Consider the following 14,802-nt stretch of genomic DNA (forward strand, 5'->3'; position numbering starts at 1 on the left):
TTCAGAAACTCATGCTTAGGCTACTCCTGGGAGTAATTGTATTGTCATTGCGTCAAGTCATTGCATTCCAATTGCAACTCGATTATTTCCGACCGGATTTAAATAAATAATAATTAGAGGCGTGCCTTTGAAAATTTAGATCTTAGATGCTCATAGTTATATATGTTAGAAATATCCCTAACTAATTTTGTCCAGTATACATATTACAAGCCATTTATCATCTAACATTGGTATACATACGTTCCTGGTTCTATATCAGACTCAGTGTTATTGTGACGGTCGAGAACTATAGTTGGGAAAAACACGATCACACCAGTTCTCGGTGACCTTATTTGTCGACAAAGAAACAAACAAACAATATAGACGAATAAAGTTAAACAATGTTATTTCCCAGTGTCATACAGTTAAAAACGGTCAATAGAATCGACCATTTTGTAAGATGAGAGGGAAAATACGAAGGTTATTAGTATAACCATGTCCTTATCTCCAACCCAATCATTAGCTCCGCAAACAACAGGTCTTGCCTTGAGAACCCAGAAATGTCATCAATCAAACGTGATAAACCGCTAGGCCAGTGACAGGGAAAACTAAATGACCATGATGGCGAAACGTCTTTGCAGCGTCAACGCGACACAGCGGTGGGAAGTTCCTCAGTCAACACTGAACATCTGTGACGTCAGTCCATGGACCTTCTGTTGGCGATGGGAGTGCCCCTGACATCCGCAGGTCCCGAGGGCACCTTATCCGACCTGGGTACACCAGAGCTCGCTGCCATCCCTTGATTAGCGTTACGATGAGATCCGGCCTGACGTTGATGACCAGTACTACCTGTTATCACGAAGCACTCAACAGATACCGTAATATCGATGGACACTCTACGTTGTAATTCTGCTTTCATTTTAGTATTATTACAGATCTGGAAAAATTACTCTTATATATTATTAACAGCATTTGATGGATAGCGGGTTTAGGATCTGATGACGACAAGAGTGGTTTCATGTTTTCAACAGTATTATGTTCATCTAGGATTCATTATAAACTATTCAAAAGAAATTGCGGATCACCGGATTCAAGTGCGTTAGTGTAATTACTAATCTGTCAAGGCAGCGCAGGGCAAGGATTCGGGACACGGACGAATGACGGAAATTACACTATTTGGTTGGGCTGTTGGCGTTTCTGTTCCTGGGTAAATTTTAAACACACTATTCAAACCAGTCCTGTCAGTCGAAACATTGCTTGGTCACTGTGCAGTTGGTGGTGATTCAACATAACATCGTCGACATTATTCCCCAGCTAATAGTCCGTGAGTAGGAAATGAGACCTGAGAGCAGGATTGCATGGAGTCGGGGCTTTGTAGCGTATATTTTACAAGCACTTCAATGAGAAAATTGTTTCGTAAGGTTGGGAGGTCGGGAGTGCATTTCATATGGAAAAAGTCCTTTTAAACGGAGGATACTTTCTGTATTATTCATTATTTCAGTGAAATCTTCTCAAATCATGTATTCAAGGACTAAATGCTAATCGAATATGTGTGAGCAGAGGTATGGTACTTAATTGGCGTGACCAACAGCTGGCAACATGGATTTCGCAACGTGTTAGAAATACTTGATGACAACGCTGAAGCCAGTTTTGTCCAGTTTCTTCTGCTGATTTCATGAAATAACAACTCATTTTCATGCCTGCAAAAAAATGGCTTCTTGGTTGTGTATTTGGTTCTGAAACTGCAGGTAATGCAAGCATGGAATCAGTGAATATTACAGCTTAAGGTTTTACGTTGCTTTCATTAATATCACGGCTGGAGAAACCAAAAGTGGGATTCACACTTTCTACTCATGTAAGGAATCCAACCTATAGCTTCTGCGAGACGAGCGAAGCTTTAACAAGTACCCAGCCAACACAGAGACGTAGTCCAAACGCTTTCAAAATGTTTCCATGTTGTTACACAATCCTAAAAACGTTCTAAAACATAACTCTGTGAAGGATTACTAAAACGTTACATAAACAAATGCTGGAGACACATAATGGAAACCTGAATTAAGTATCATGAATGAAGGTTACAAAGAAGCGTAATGGAAAGGCATACGTTCTCTGGGAATGTTGTCGTACAACCCTAATCTATCGCGAGGCCATGGAAACAAGCTTGACAGTAAGTTTTGAAATACTACCTGGTTTATGGGAACTATCATCTGTTTTTTCACTTGGGATCTGGGAACATGAGGTGGGACCTGGGAACATCACTACGTCCGTATAACCATGTAGGGATCGGGACCTATTTCTTTTTCCTTTTCCCACAAATAGATTTTACGCGGAGGCTATCTAAAGAGTCGACCCCTTTGATCACTGTGCACAATCTGACAAGACACATACCTCAAGTGCGCAGTCGACCAGTAGGAAATCTGTCTTTGTCTTGATTATTGACCAATCAGATATCAGATTGTGGTTTGATGCGGAAAACGAAGCGTATTTCCTCGTTTACTTTAATAACATGCCAAGAGACATTTGAATGGAATAGAGATATATGAAAACGTAATGTCTAAGCTGTTCCTGGAAAAGTTCTAAAGTTGTAGACGAAATTGTGCACTGTCTATAGTAATGAAGAGATCAGTTACCGAAAAAAGTCCGAGCTGATATTTGTTAACAGGCGAATGATCATCGAAGTTTAATAAGTCTTAAGGCCTAAACATGATTAAGAGGTTATGCTTCAGATCACCAGTCGCGCACTGTATTAATTCTCGAGCCAAAATTAGGAACTTTTATTCTATCAGATGTCTTAGTGTAACCAAATTTGGTATAAAAAGCGTGTCATTTTGGGGTTCGAACATGATTGAAGATGTATTCTTGTATACATGTTCGAAATTTGGACTTAAAATTGGTATCGGCGCTTTTCTCAGACACTGTGTTGCAGGACTTTCGCACTCGTCTTGCATTGAAGATTTTGTATCTATGTACACAGTCTTGGTGCATTATTCTCAAATGCAGACAATTTTGACTTTCATTCATGATCATTTCATTTGAAAGCATACCTTTGAACCTTGGCTAACAAAATGGTTCTTCTCCTGGGAGCCAGTGATGTGTAGGCGAGGATAAATAAATATTTAAACCTGCAAATACATGTGTAACTTATCTCTGAAAACATTACCCCAGTTGAACCAAGGATTTTCCACACATAACAATGTATATGTTTTTAGAAATAGAAGGTAATGGCGCTAATATTTGAACCTTGACCCTTGTCTGAGGATACGGTAGATCCTAATGCTTGTGCACAGAAAACCTGATGTTAACGGTAAACAAAGATTTGGATATCGAGGGTACCTTCGTCATCAGCTGTACACATGATGCGATTACAAGACACAAGTGATGGCGAATTCTACTGTTAACAATCCATACCAAATTCTTAAAAAGAAAGTTTACACCAAAATGTAGCTCTTCACATGCATGACATTTGCTCTTGCCTTTCAGCAACCTGACGCGTGATCCTCGTGGAATTTGTCTGCATATGGTTTGCAGTTGGTTCCTCCAAGTTAGTGGAGCAATACATCTTTGATGTAACCATATGTATTTATACATAACATATATTGAGTGCTTTAAGTGAATCTAAACTTTAGATGGGTGGTACATACTTTAATGTTTTAACTATATTTACCAAAAATGGTCTTGAAATCTTTGAGGATTTAACACAAGCTTTACTCTCATCTCTCCTGGTATTAATCTGTTCCCCGAACCGTGTACAGGAACATGTGATCATTGATAAGTTACTCAGTAAATAGTGACCTGATATTATAACAATATACATCTTGTTTAGATTGACCTGAGCTACTCAACATATGCATGACCCGGGAGGTCAAAGGGCACAAACGGCAGGTCGAGTTAACTTAAATAGGGTAGCAGAGCATGTTATAAATGTTGCTTTCGTGCAAGTATGCATACGTCGGAAACATTAAATCATCTGTAACTTCTTTTTAAAAGAAGGTTACGACGTTTCTGAAAATTTCTCGACAATGAGATGTCAAACGGGAGCCACGTCTCAGCTGTTCGGACATGTTAACAATCAACTGACAAAGATGCACCTCTTCTCAATAATAGACCCAACCAGTTTTGACACTGTCAAGCAATACCTTCACTTGATTAGGTCAACCTGAACAAGCTGTAATGATTATATTTGACAAGTCAAGGTCATTCTACTGCTCTCCTAATAATATAGTTTATACAGAGCAGAAAGGAGGACGGCAGAAAATTACTTTTGAAGAGGCTAAGCCATATTACCGCAACCTACTGGATTGCCTTTTGCCAAAAAAACATACGGCTCTGTCCCTTGTGAATGGATTCTGAAGTCTCTTGATTTATTGACCTCCCTGAGCGATTTCTTTATTTACTCACGTTTTGAATTTGCTGGTCGACTCAGCTTGAGATGTACTCGCACGGGCAGGTGCAGACTTCGAAACCTGTTCAAACCAGAGGGGGAATATTCCAGGAGGACGCCTTCAGTCCTTTGATTTTTTGTTTGTCTTTAAATCCTTTGAGTTTTCTGTTCAATAATGAGTATATCATTCTTGACCCCCGGAACACAGATCCCCAACGCCACTTACTCATCTTTTTACATGGAGGACATTGAGCTCCTGGCTAAATGAGATACCGATATGAAAGAGCAGGTTTGCCTTGTCGAGTCCCTTTCTAATAATATTGGCATGACATTTGGACTCGACAAAAGTAATACCCTTCATTTGAAAAACGATGCAAGGTAACTAATGATGGATCGGTCAGGTTACATAGGAGCAGTTATTAAGCGGCTTGTGGAAGGTCGGTTCTGCACCAGTCTTAGAATCCCGAATGCTCAGATTCAGAAAATCTTCGGGTCGAGTACATATCTCGCTGAAAGATAATCTGGGGCTCAGAGCTAAAGGGTCAAAACCACCAATACTTTCGCTGTGTCAGTCATTTCCTATTTCTTTGGAGAAGTTGATTGGATAAAACAAAATATCCAGTGTCTTGACCGCCTGACCAGAAAGATCATGTCTGATAGATCCCATCACAATCGTTCCTCTCTCTATCGTCTATATATGCCAATCAAGTTGAGAAATGTGGAGGCTCTGCATGATAGAATTTTATTGTGTGCGTTTGCACATAAATATCAACTGGATGATCCTCTGGTGATACATGCCAGGACTCACGATGAAAGCATGGGATTCCACAGCTATCGTAAGCTGTTGGCCAAAAGTGGAAATTTGAGTTTGATTTTGTAGATGGCAACCTACTGCTGGACGGTGTAGTCATTCACGAAGTCTGCTCGGAAATACTTTCATCCAGTGGCTGGACGCTGGTTTCCTGCATATACACTGGGCGGAGGTGTAGCGTAATGATTACAGTGGTTTGTCCCACTGAGGGCCCGAGTTCCTTTCCCTTCTTGAGTATGTGTGACGCCCATTCAGTCTAAGTAAACTTATCCTCAGTACTTTTCGCTACACTCCACCACTGAGTCTAACAAAACCTTATGGGAGGTCGCGTCAGGTAACCTTTGAGACTGACCAATCAGAACACAGCTTACCAAATCGCGAAAGTGCACATTCGCACATACCTTATGAACTCTTTATCTCGAAAAAGTTCGTATACGAACGATTCCGAAAGCTATTTAGTGTACGATCGCTTCCGAGTGACGCACAGAGCGTACGTACAGCCACGACAACGGTGAGTAAACAGTCGCTGAAAATAGTGTTTTTGACAATATTCAAGGATGTTATCTTGCGGAAATATTAGCTAATAGTAACCATGTCAACAGAAACCCCAAAGCGTATATACTGCAGGTCAAATAACCGTGTTATATGCTGATTTTTGTTTGTGGAGAGATCTGTGTCGGTGACCTCAATATATTGAAAGTCCCTCCGATCCCTAAATAGTAGCCGTTGTCTGATTTAACCGTCTCGCATTTGATTGGACTGTCATCGGTTACTAAAAGATTACCTGACGTGACCTTCTACTAGGTTTTGTTAGACTCAGTGGTGGAGTGTAACGAAATACACTGAGACGAAGTTTACTTAGACTGGACGCCCATTTCTGATATGTTTAACCATGGCACCGCTGGAATATTGGCGTCTGAACAAACTTACTGTATGAAAAACACTGCACATAAGTGAGCAGAGTGATTCATGATGCTTATCAATGAATCGTTTCTTTCAGGCGCAGGGTCCATGGCACTGTCTGAGTTTGGCGTTGCGTCCCTTCATCACGAAGAACTTCAATACATTGCGTTTCCGGGAGACCGATGGGTCGAGTTTGTCCAGTGGTGGTTCTAGTGTGGATCGGTCCCAATTTGGCCCCCGCCGATTGTACTCTTGGAAGAGGTTCGCTGCTAGGGCCAGGTCGCGTTGGCCTGTTGCAGCAGCGACCCAGCTATTTAGGGTTGGTACACCCTGTGCCTCCCACTCTTTCTCATAATTCCCCAGCAGGCCCAATGCTGACTGCACATGACTGGTAGGTTTTAGAAGATAGGGTAGATAGAGACCCCTCATGCACGCCCTGTGTGGTTCTGTCATAGAGATATTATATCTTAGTGCTTACCCACCACTTATTCCCTCAGTAGGTAGGTCCCAGAAAAAACTAATCCCGGCTGACAACTTTCTGGGGCAGTGTGCTGTTCAAATGAGACCAGGTGATGGTAAAGTATTGCAAAACTTAAGTTCAATTGATGTTGCAATGTGTATTTCATGGATCACCAAGTGCTTTTCATCCCCCATAATCTATTCAGCAAATATCAGCAATAAAATATGAAATACCTTTTACCTGTACTTTTAGGACACGGGGCGGCAATGGTGACATCCTGCAAGATGAAGTAGATGAAGACACCATGTGGATCTTGAAGTTCCCCCGAGGCAGGACGACTGCCAAGAAGGAATCCTATAGACAGAAATGGACCAAGAACTCTCAAATAAGTCAGCGTACAACTAAACTCACTCACTCACTCTACCACTTTGACGAAACCCTAGGCATGATGCCGGCAAACCCTGGAGACTCAAAAAGACGTTGACGAACTGAGATTGCACTCACAATGATAACTGCTTGCTCGACCGAGTCACTGCAGCCTGCGGCCGGTGGGGTAGCCTAGTGGTTAAAGCGTGTGCTCGTCACGCCGAAGACCCGGGTTCGATTCTGCACACGGGCACATTGTGCGAAGCCGATTTCTGGTGTCCTCCGTCGTGATATTGCTGGAATATTATGTTATATGACTTAATTCAGTAGGAAGGCCACAGGCCCATGTAGAATGTTCGATACAATATAAGACGACTGATGTGCGCAATACTAGTAAGAAAAACAATTTTTGTATACATTTACAATAATAGTGTGTTGCGTCGCATCAACGCTTCCTTAATATATTTTGCATACCTATATAATTAGTTGCTGTTTTCACATTGCAGAAGGCGGGTTAGAAAGCTGGCATCTTTACAGACAATATTTAACATGTATCTTGTTCGTACATCATTGTATTGTGGGCAAATAAGCATGAAATGAACCTCGTCTTCTAAAATATTTTTACAAAATGGACAAAATCTTAATTCTCTTGGGATATTTTTCCTTCTGCCTGTATTCTTTGTAATGTTTAATTCACCTAATCTTGAAAGTGATAAATATCTTCTTAAATCTCTATTATATAAAGTTGACAAATATGATTCCATGTTAAACACACTTTTTACACATGAATAGAACTCTAAATTAGAATGTTCATTTAACATCGAAAATATACACTGGATGTTACAATCTTTGACTCGTTGAGAAAACAGCTTAACAAATAACAATGTTCTGAAAATTCCACGCATAGCTAAAACCATAAATATACATCAATTTCTTCACTTCAGTGACCCATGACTTCCGGTTATTATCGTCCATGCTTTTTAACATAATATAGGTTTGTTTTGGGATATCTTGTTTCTTCCATAATCAGTAGTTTACACCAGTATTTAACACATCTTATTATAGAGTCACAGCAAATATAATGACGGCCGCATTCAGCTAAAACAGCTGCATTAGTTGTGTTATTACCAACACCAAGAACATATTTACAGCATTTCACATGAAATCTTTCGAGAATTAACAACTCTTGAAAACCCCATATTTCTGAGCAATATAATAGGATAGGCTTAATTTGTGTATCAAACATCTGAAATAGGACAGTGGGAGAAAGGTTTTTTAATTTATGATGAAGCTGTTTGATAAGCAGGAGGGCTTTATGAGCTTCATGAGCGAGAGTCTGTACGGCTTTTGACCAAGATAATCTGCTGGAAAATAGAATACCCAAGTAGCTGTAATAGGTTGTGGTTTTCAGCTTTACATGGCTAAACATCCAATTTTCGGTCTTCTTTAATTTACCTCCATTGCGAAAAACAATTACCTCTGTTTTTGTAAAATTAACCTTTAAACACCATTTTGTGCAAAATTTTGATAAAATATTAATCTTTCTTTGTAAACCTATAACACTGTCAGAGAATAGACATAAATCATCAGCATAGAATAGTAAAAAGAGCTCTAAAACATGAACTCCAACAAAAATACCTCTTTCGTCCGACAATGTAAGATCCTCTTCAAGTTGCGTTACAAACATACTGAATAGTAATGGACTGAGTATACATCATTGGCGTACACCACTCAAGGAGTTAAAATATTCCGAAATACTACATTGTGATAGTTTTAAAGCTGAAATAGACTTAGTGTACATATCACGCACTATTGAAAACATTTTACCCCGAGTGTTGTTTCGAGAAAGAACATACCATAGTAAATCTTTATTTACACAATCAAACGCTTTATGAAAATCAACATATAAACAATAACATCGACCCTTAGACTTAGACAAATATTTTTGGATTAAAGCCTGCAGGGAGAAAACAGTATCAACAGTTGAATAACCTGATCGGAGTCCAGTTTGACATTCTGGATTTAAATGATATACATCAACAAATGATTTCATTCTTTCATTTAAAATATAAGTGAAAATTTGCCCCCATATGTCCATTAAGGAAATACCTCTCTAGTTATTAACATCATTTTTGTCCCCCTTCTTGTGTAGTGGGAAGATTATACTCTATGACCATGCAGAGGGAAAGTCTCCAGAGTTAAAGATACTATTAAACAGTACATGTAAATAAGGTATTAAAATATTACTTCCGTGTTTCCACATCTCTGGAGGTAGTCCATCAGGACCACATGATTTGCTAAGCTTTAAAGCTGATAATGCATTTGTTATTTCGTTTATGGTTATCTCTTTATTTAGAATATTACTAGTGTCTTCATCAATCGATGAGAAAGCATTTTCAAATATATACTGTTTAGCAAAGGTTATAAAGTCTTCGTCTATGTTAACATCCTTAATATTCAGAATATTTTTAAAGTAGTCAACCCATTGCAAACTGTTGATAGATGTAGCCTGCGTAACTGGTTTGCCTAGTAATGACTTAACACCAGAATGTTTTATAGTTGCCATCCTTAGATGATTGCAGTAATTGTTTAGTTGTAGCTTCGTTATACAAATCACACTTCCTACGACACATTTCTCTATATTTGTTTCTAGTAGTTCTAAATTCAGTAAGATGGTTGAAGTTTCCAGTAACTCGAAATTTATCTAATGCTGAATACTTTCTTTTCTTCATGTCTTTACACTCCTGGTCATGCCATACCGCACTTATTTTTTAGTGACTCGATTGCTCATTAACTTTTTTGCGTCTTTTCCGCTTTCTTGGACAATGTTTGTAAGTTTATTAGCAGCTTCACCCGTGTGCTTATTTGATAAAGCAGAAAAATCGTTCATTTGCAACAGTGATGTCCGTACACTTAGAGATTTAAGGAATATTTCAGAATTTGACGGCTTCCATTTATATCTATCAATATGATAAACATTCCCGTCATCTTCGCTAACAATATTTTCCGACCTACTGAAGAAACACAATAGGGGAAAGTGATCTGATTCGGTACGGGTGACTACTTCAAAGTTTTCAATTGTATCAAATATTTGACTAGAGCACAAAATGCAATCAACCAGACTTCCACCGCTCTGTGTATGACAAGTAAAACTACCGTTAGCATTTCCAGGAAAATGACCATTTAACATATGAATTCCAAGTGAACAACAAAGGTTGATCAAATCTGTACCCTGAGAGTTTACTTCATTGTCTCTTGACCTCCCAAAAGATCTAAAGCAATCGCTTTGGTAAGTCATGTCATTAAAAATACTAATGTAAGAGTCACTTTTATCATCGTCATGTAAAATAAAACCGTTCAGCAAACCCGTTCTGGCATTCAAATCACCTGCAATTATTAAGATCAACATCAACGAAAAGAGACAACAACTGTATAAGGCAAGACTCAATGAAATCAATCCCAGTCACAGTACGTACGAGTATCAGTCATGGCTGAGGATGCATATGGATGTACATACACGATACCAAGTAAAACATCTCTTGGGAAGCCAAATATCTTTGAGTCAAGAAGAGTGAGTGAGTGAGTGAGTTTAGTTTTACGCCGCTTTTAGCAATATTCCAGCAGTATCACGGCGGGGGACACCAGAAAATGGGCTTCACACTGAGTCAAGAAGAATATAAATACTATCGCTAAAGGAAGTATTAACATATTTAATTCCACTTTGCCAGATGCTTCTTATCAGTAACACAACTCCACCTCTCGTATTATATTCTCTAACATGTCGATATACTGTGTAATCCGTGAACTGTTCTTCTACTGCACCGTATGAACAGTTTCTCCATACTTCTGTGAACCCGACAATGTCATACGAAGTGCAAAATTCTTTGAAATCAGTGTTAAAATTTTTGTTTGCAAGACCATGAACATTCCACGTTAGTAATGATAAACAATGACCACATGCAAAACCTCTGACCCGGCCTACATGCTATCTCCGCTCAGGTTGACGCTCGTGACCTGGTGAGTGAAATTAAGTGTCGTGATATTCACGTGAACCTGACTCGGACCTGTGCCCTTGTTGTGCACGGGAATCTGTTGTAAAGGTTGAGTTGGACCACGTTTTGGCCACTTCAACAGCACAGTTCTTTTCTAAATCATGTGTTAAAACTAGACCATGTTTTTCAAATACCAATTTATCAAATCTTAATCGACATTTTTCTCCTTGGCTCCGTGCTCTGTCCATTTCTACCTTTAACTTTTTACATTTATTTCGGACAGTTAGAGAAAAATCTTCAGATATGCTTATACCACTATTTTTCAAATGTTTACCATTTCGTAAGACCGACTCCTTAGCGCTTTAATCTCTAAACTTCGCAATTATAGATTTGCCACTATTTATGCGATGACATCTTTCAATATCTATCATAGAGTCGTCCATTTTCAACTTGTCCCTTATTATTTCACGTACATGGTTCTCACAATCGTCCCATGATTCATTTCGACTTGTTTTGGGAACGCCATGGAAGAGTAAGTTATTACGACGACTTTGATTTTCTAAATAATCTACTTTACTCATAAGTGTCGAGAGGTCATTTTTCAAAGTTTTGTTCTCTATTTCCAGAGAACTGCATTTAGAGGCAAGGTTACTCATATGCTCAGTAAGTGAAGTAATGGACTCTGACATAACAGACAGTTTAGATGATAGGTCTGCCTGGTGGCTGTCAACCTTGGTAGAGACTCCCTTAATTTCCGCAAGAAGTCTCTCAAATTCAGAACTGCTACCAGCATCAGAAGACGTGAGTTTTGATTGTTTTGAAGCAGAAGAACTGTTACGGGTTTCTGGTCCAGGTCCAGGATTGCACTCCACGCCCGAACGTAACAACAACACTGTGATGATTGTCAACAATTTGAAGCACGTCGGCAGATTTCCGATTGGCGTGGGATCCTTGTAGGTGGTCATGGCTTCAGATTCTGCATAATGTAGAGGTTGAGTTACTTCCTGGTCCAGACGGCAAGGTGCATCTGGAGCAGAAAGTGGACTTGGACAGAACAGGGTTTTAATGTCATGTCGTGTTGTCAATGGTGAGGATACGGGAAAATGTATACATTCTGCATTTGGGGAACCTTTCCCCGGATAGCTTGTATCTGCACCAGATAATGCTATAGACACGATTGCTGAACCAACAGCACACACAAATGTGAGTAAGACCGCGGTTAGTGTAAGTCGGTATGCAAGATCAGTGAATGGCGTCCAAGTTGAATCGGGATCGTAAGGTAAGATTTTACTTATCTGTTTCAATCCTCTTGGTGGAATAAATCGGCCAATTCTTCTTCACCAGGCGTCCACAGGAATCCCCATAGCTGGATTTCTGTTTTTAAGGAACTTTGATATATCTAACACATTATTTCAGCAGTTTTGTTGTCCCGGCAATTCAAACACGACCTGCTTCACCTCGCGCATGCGTACCATCCAGGAATATTGATAAAGAGGTGTCAAACTTAATTCAGTCACTGATTTTGTAATAATTGACGATCCTTATCTCAGTCAATTATACCTACAGAAAGACTGAGGTGTGAGGTGTTCTGTCGGACCTACTGCATGTATATCGGATATGAAAATATTTTTCTAATCACGGTGTGCATTCACACAGTATTGACTGCTAAATATTTATCTCAAATATAAGTCTAAGTTTAGAAAGATGTCTGAGTGCTTGGGAAATGTTTGCTTTCCTGTATTCTCACCGCTTTTTCAATAAAAATAGGTATTTGTGGCAACGAGAACCCTGGATAGCTTATGACAGTCAGGATAATGGAGGGTCTGTTGAACTGGTACAAATCTTGAGGCAAACACATGCGATGCTAAATTACAAGCGCTTCACTGGTTGTATTAAAGAACTGAAACGTTCCCGCTACTTTGGGGTGTGTTTCTTTTCAATCGAAACTAACACACTGTAATTTTCAAAGTTGGCGGAACCCTTTCTTTGAATTAGGAATAGGTTCAAGTTCCCTATTGTTACATGCGTATGAATAAGACTTTCTGTTCATTGTTAGAAATAATCTATAACGTCTCGTATCAGAGTGATGTAATCGGCCAGATGATGAGAAACGGAATTCAAGTATGTGTCAGTTGTGGGCGTTGACGAGGAAGTTTTTATGTGTACGGTTAATGCATAATAGCCAGACACTGTTGCTTTAAGTTCAAGCGCAGCGTGGCACTTTGAACAGACGTTATAGGTATATTTTATGTACGTTTGGCTTGAATCCAGCAGCTCTGTCGGTCGAGTTGATCATAACACAGGTAATCTGACAAAGCAGGATTGCACAATTATCGGAAGTTATTGGGAAAAAGAGTACGAGAGCAAATCATTTCATCAAACCAAATACGGATATGTTCTGAAAGAAATCGTATGCTTATGCGGCGAAAATATGCTGACGTCGGATGCTTTGAAGATGTATGGATAGAAGCTATATATACGAGAATCGACACACACAGAAACAGGCACACACATGCATACGTGCGTGCGTGCGTACATACATCATCCATCATCCATCATACATACATACATACATACATACATACATACATACATACATACATACATACATACATACATACATACATACTTTCGCGAAAAGGGATACACCATACCGGACCAGCTTCACAAACAGTTAGGTTCGCACCGAAACTAACCGTATGGATGTAAGTAGAAACACGTATCGCTCGTGACGTGTAAGGGAATATAGCTCAACACCCTATTTCTGGCATGTTATGGGTCCATTTTATATGTTAGATTTTGTTCGTAAATACTGATAAATGTATTTATCATAACTACTTGTTGCAACATATATGGGGAAATTCGAACATTCAAGCAATAATAATCCTTCTAAGAGATTTTACACGCACTTTAAGTAGTTCTATATGTGCATGTTATCTACTATTTTCACAATTTAACGCAAGTGGGTCTCTCGTGGTGATGAAAATAAGGGACCGTATATAATTCATGGCGATGTGCTTGTGTGCCTGTGTGTGAGAGATGGGGTGATGGGGTGATGGGGTTGATGTTTATGATACTCCCCAGAACACAGTGGGTGACCATATCCCACCCCAACACCCTTCAAATCATCATCATCGCCCTAGCCATAAATTATTAGTCCCTATCTGTTTGCAGAAACTTTGATTAACGTTGCAACTTGGACTGTAATTCAAAGATAAAGGCAATTCGATGGTTAGGTGTAAATCATTGTGTGTGTACTTATGTAAGTGATTGTTTATGTGTACAATGGTAGTCTCGCCCTTGTTAACTTCTTTTGAGTCGAATATTTTAGTTTGTCTCTGTAACATCTTCATGACTAGGTAATCAACTCTTTTGTTGTGTTGTTTAAGTTAACTGTGCTGTTTTTTTCTGTCCATTGACTGATGCAAACCCACGGAATGGGATAGATAACTTTGACAATGTGCCATCTTCTTCAGGTTGATTAGCCATTTTATCAATGATAAACTTAAAAAAAATTAATGGGCCATATTTTTTTATTCAAGTGTGCAAGACCCGTGAGGGTTTGGGGTAGAATAGGCCTTCAGCAACCCATGTTTGCCATAAAGGCGTCTATATGCTTGCCGTAAGAGGTGACTATAACGGGATCGGGTGGTCAAGCTCGACTTGGTTGACACATGTCATCGGTTCCCTATTGCCCGGATGGATGCTCATGTTGTTGATCACTGGATTATCTGGTCCAGACTCGATTATTTACAGACCGCCGCCATGTAGCTGGAATATTGTCGTGTACGGCGTAAAACTAAACTCACTCAATCACTCACTCTTATGTGCAAAACTGCCCATGGCCCTTGCCTCTCCCAATCACCCTCATTTCATGGACAGGTTACATAAACCACGTGCTACGTTAAAA

Source organism: Haliotis asinina, chromosome 7 (genome assembly GCF_037392515.1).
Source record: "Haliotis asinina isolate JCU_RB_2024 chromosome 7, JCU_Hal_asi_v2, whole genome shotgun sequence".
NCBI lineage: Eukaryota > Metazoa > Mollusca > Gastropoda > Lepetellida > Haliotidae > Haliotis > Haliotis asinina.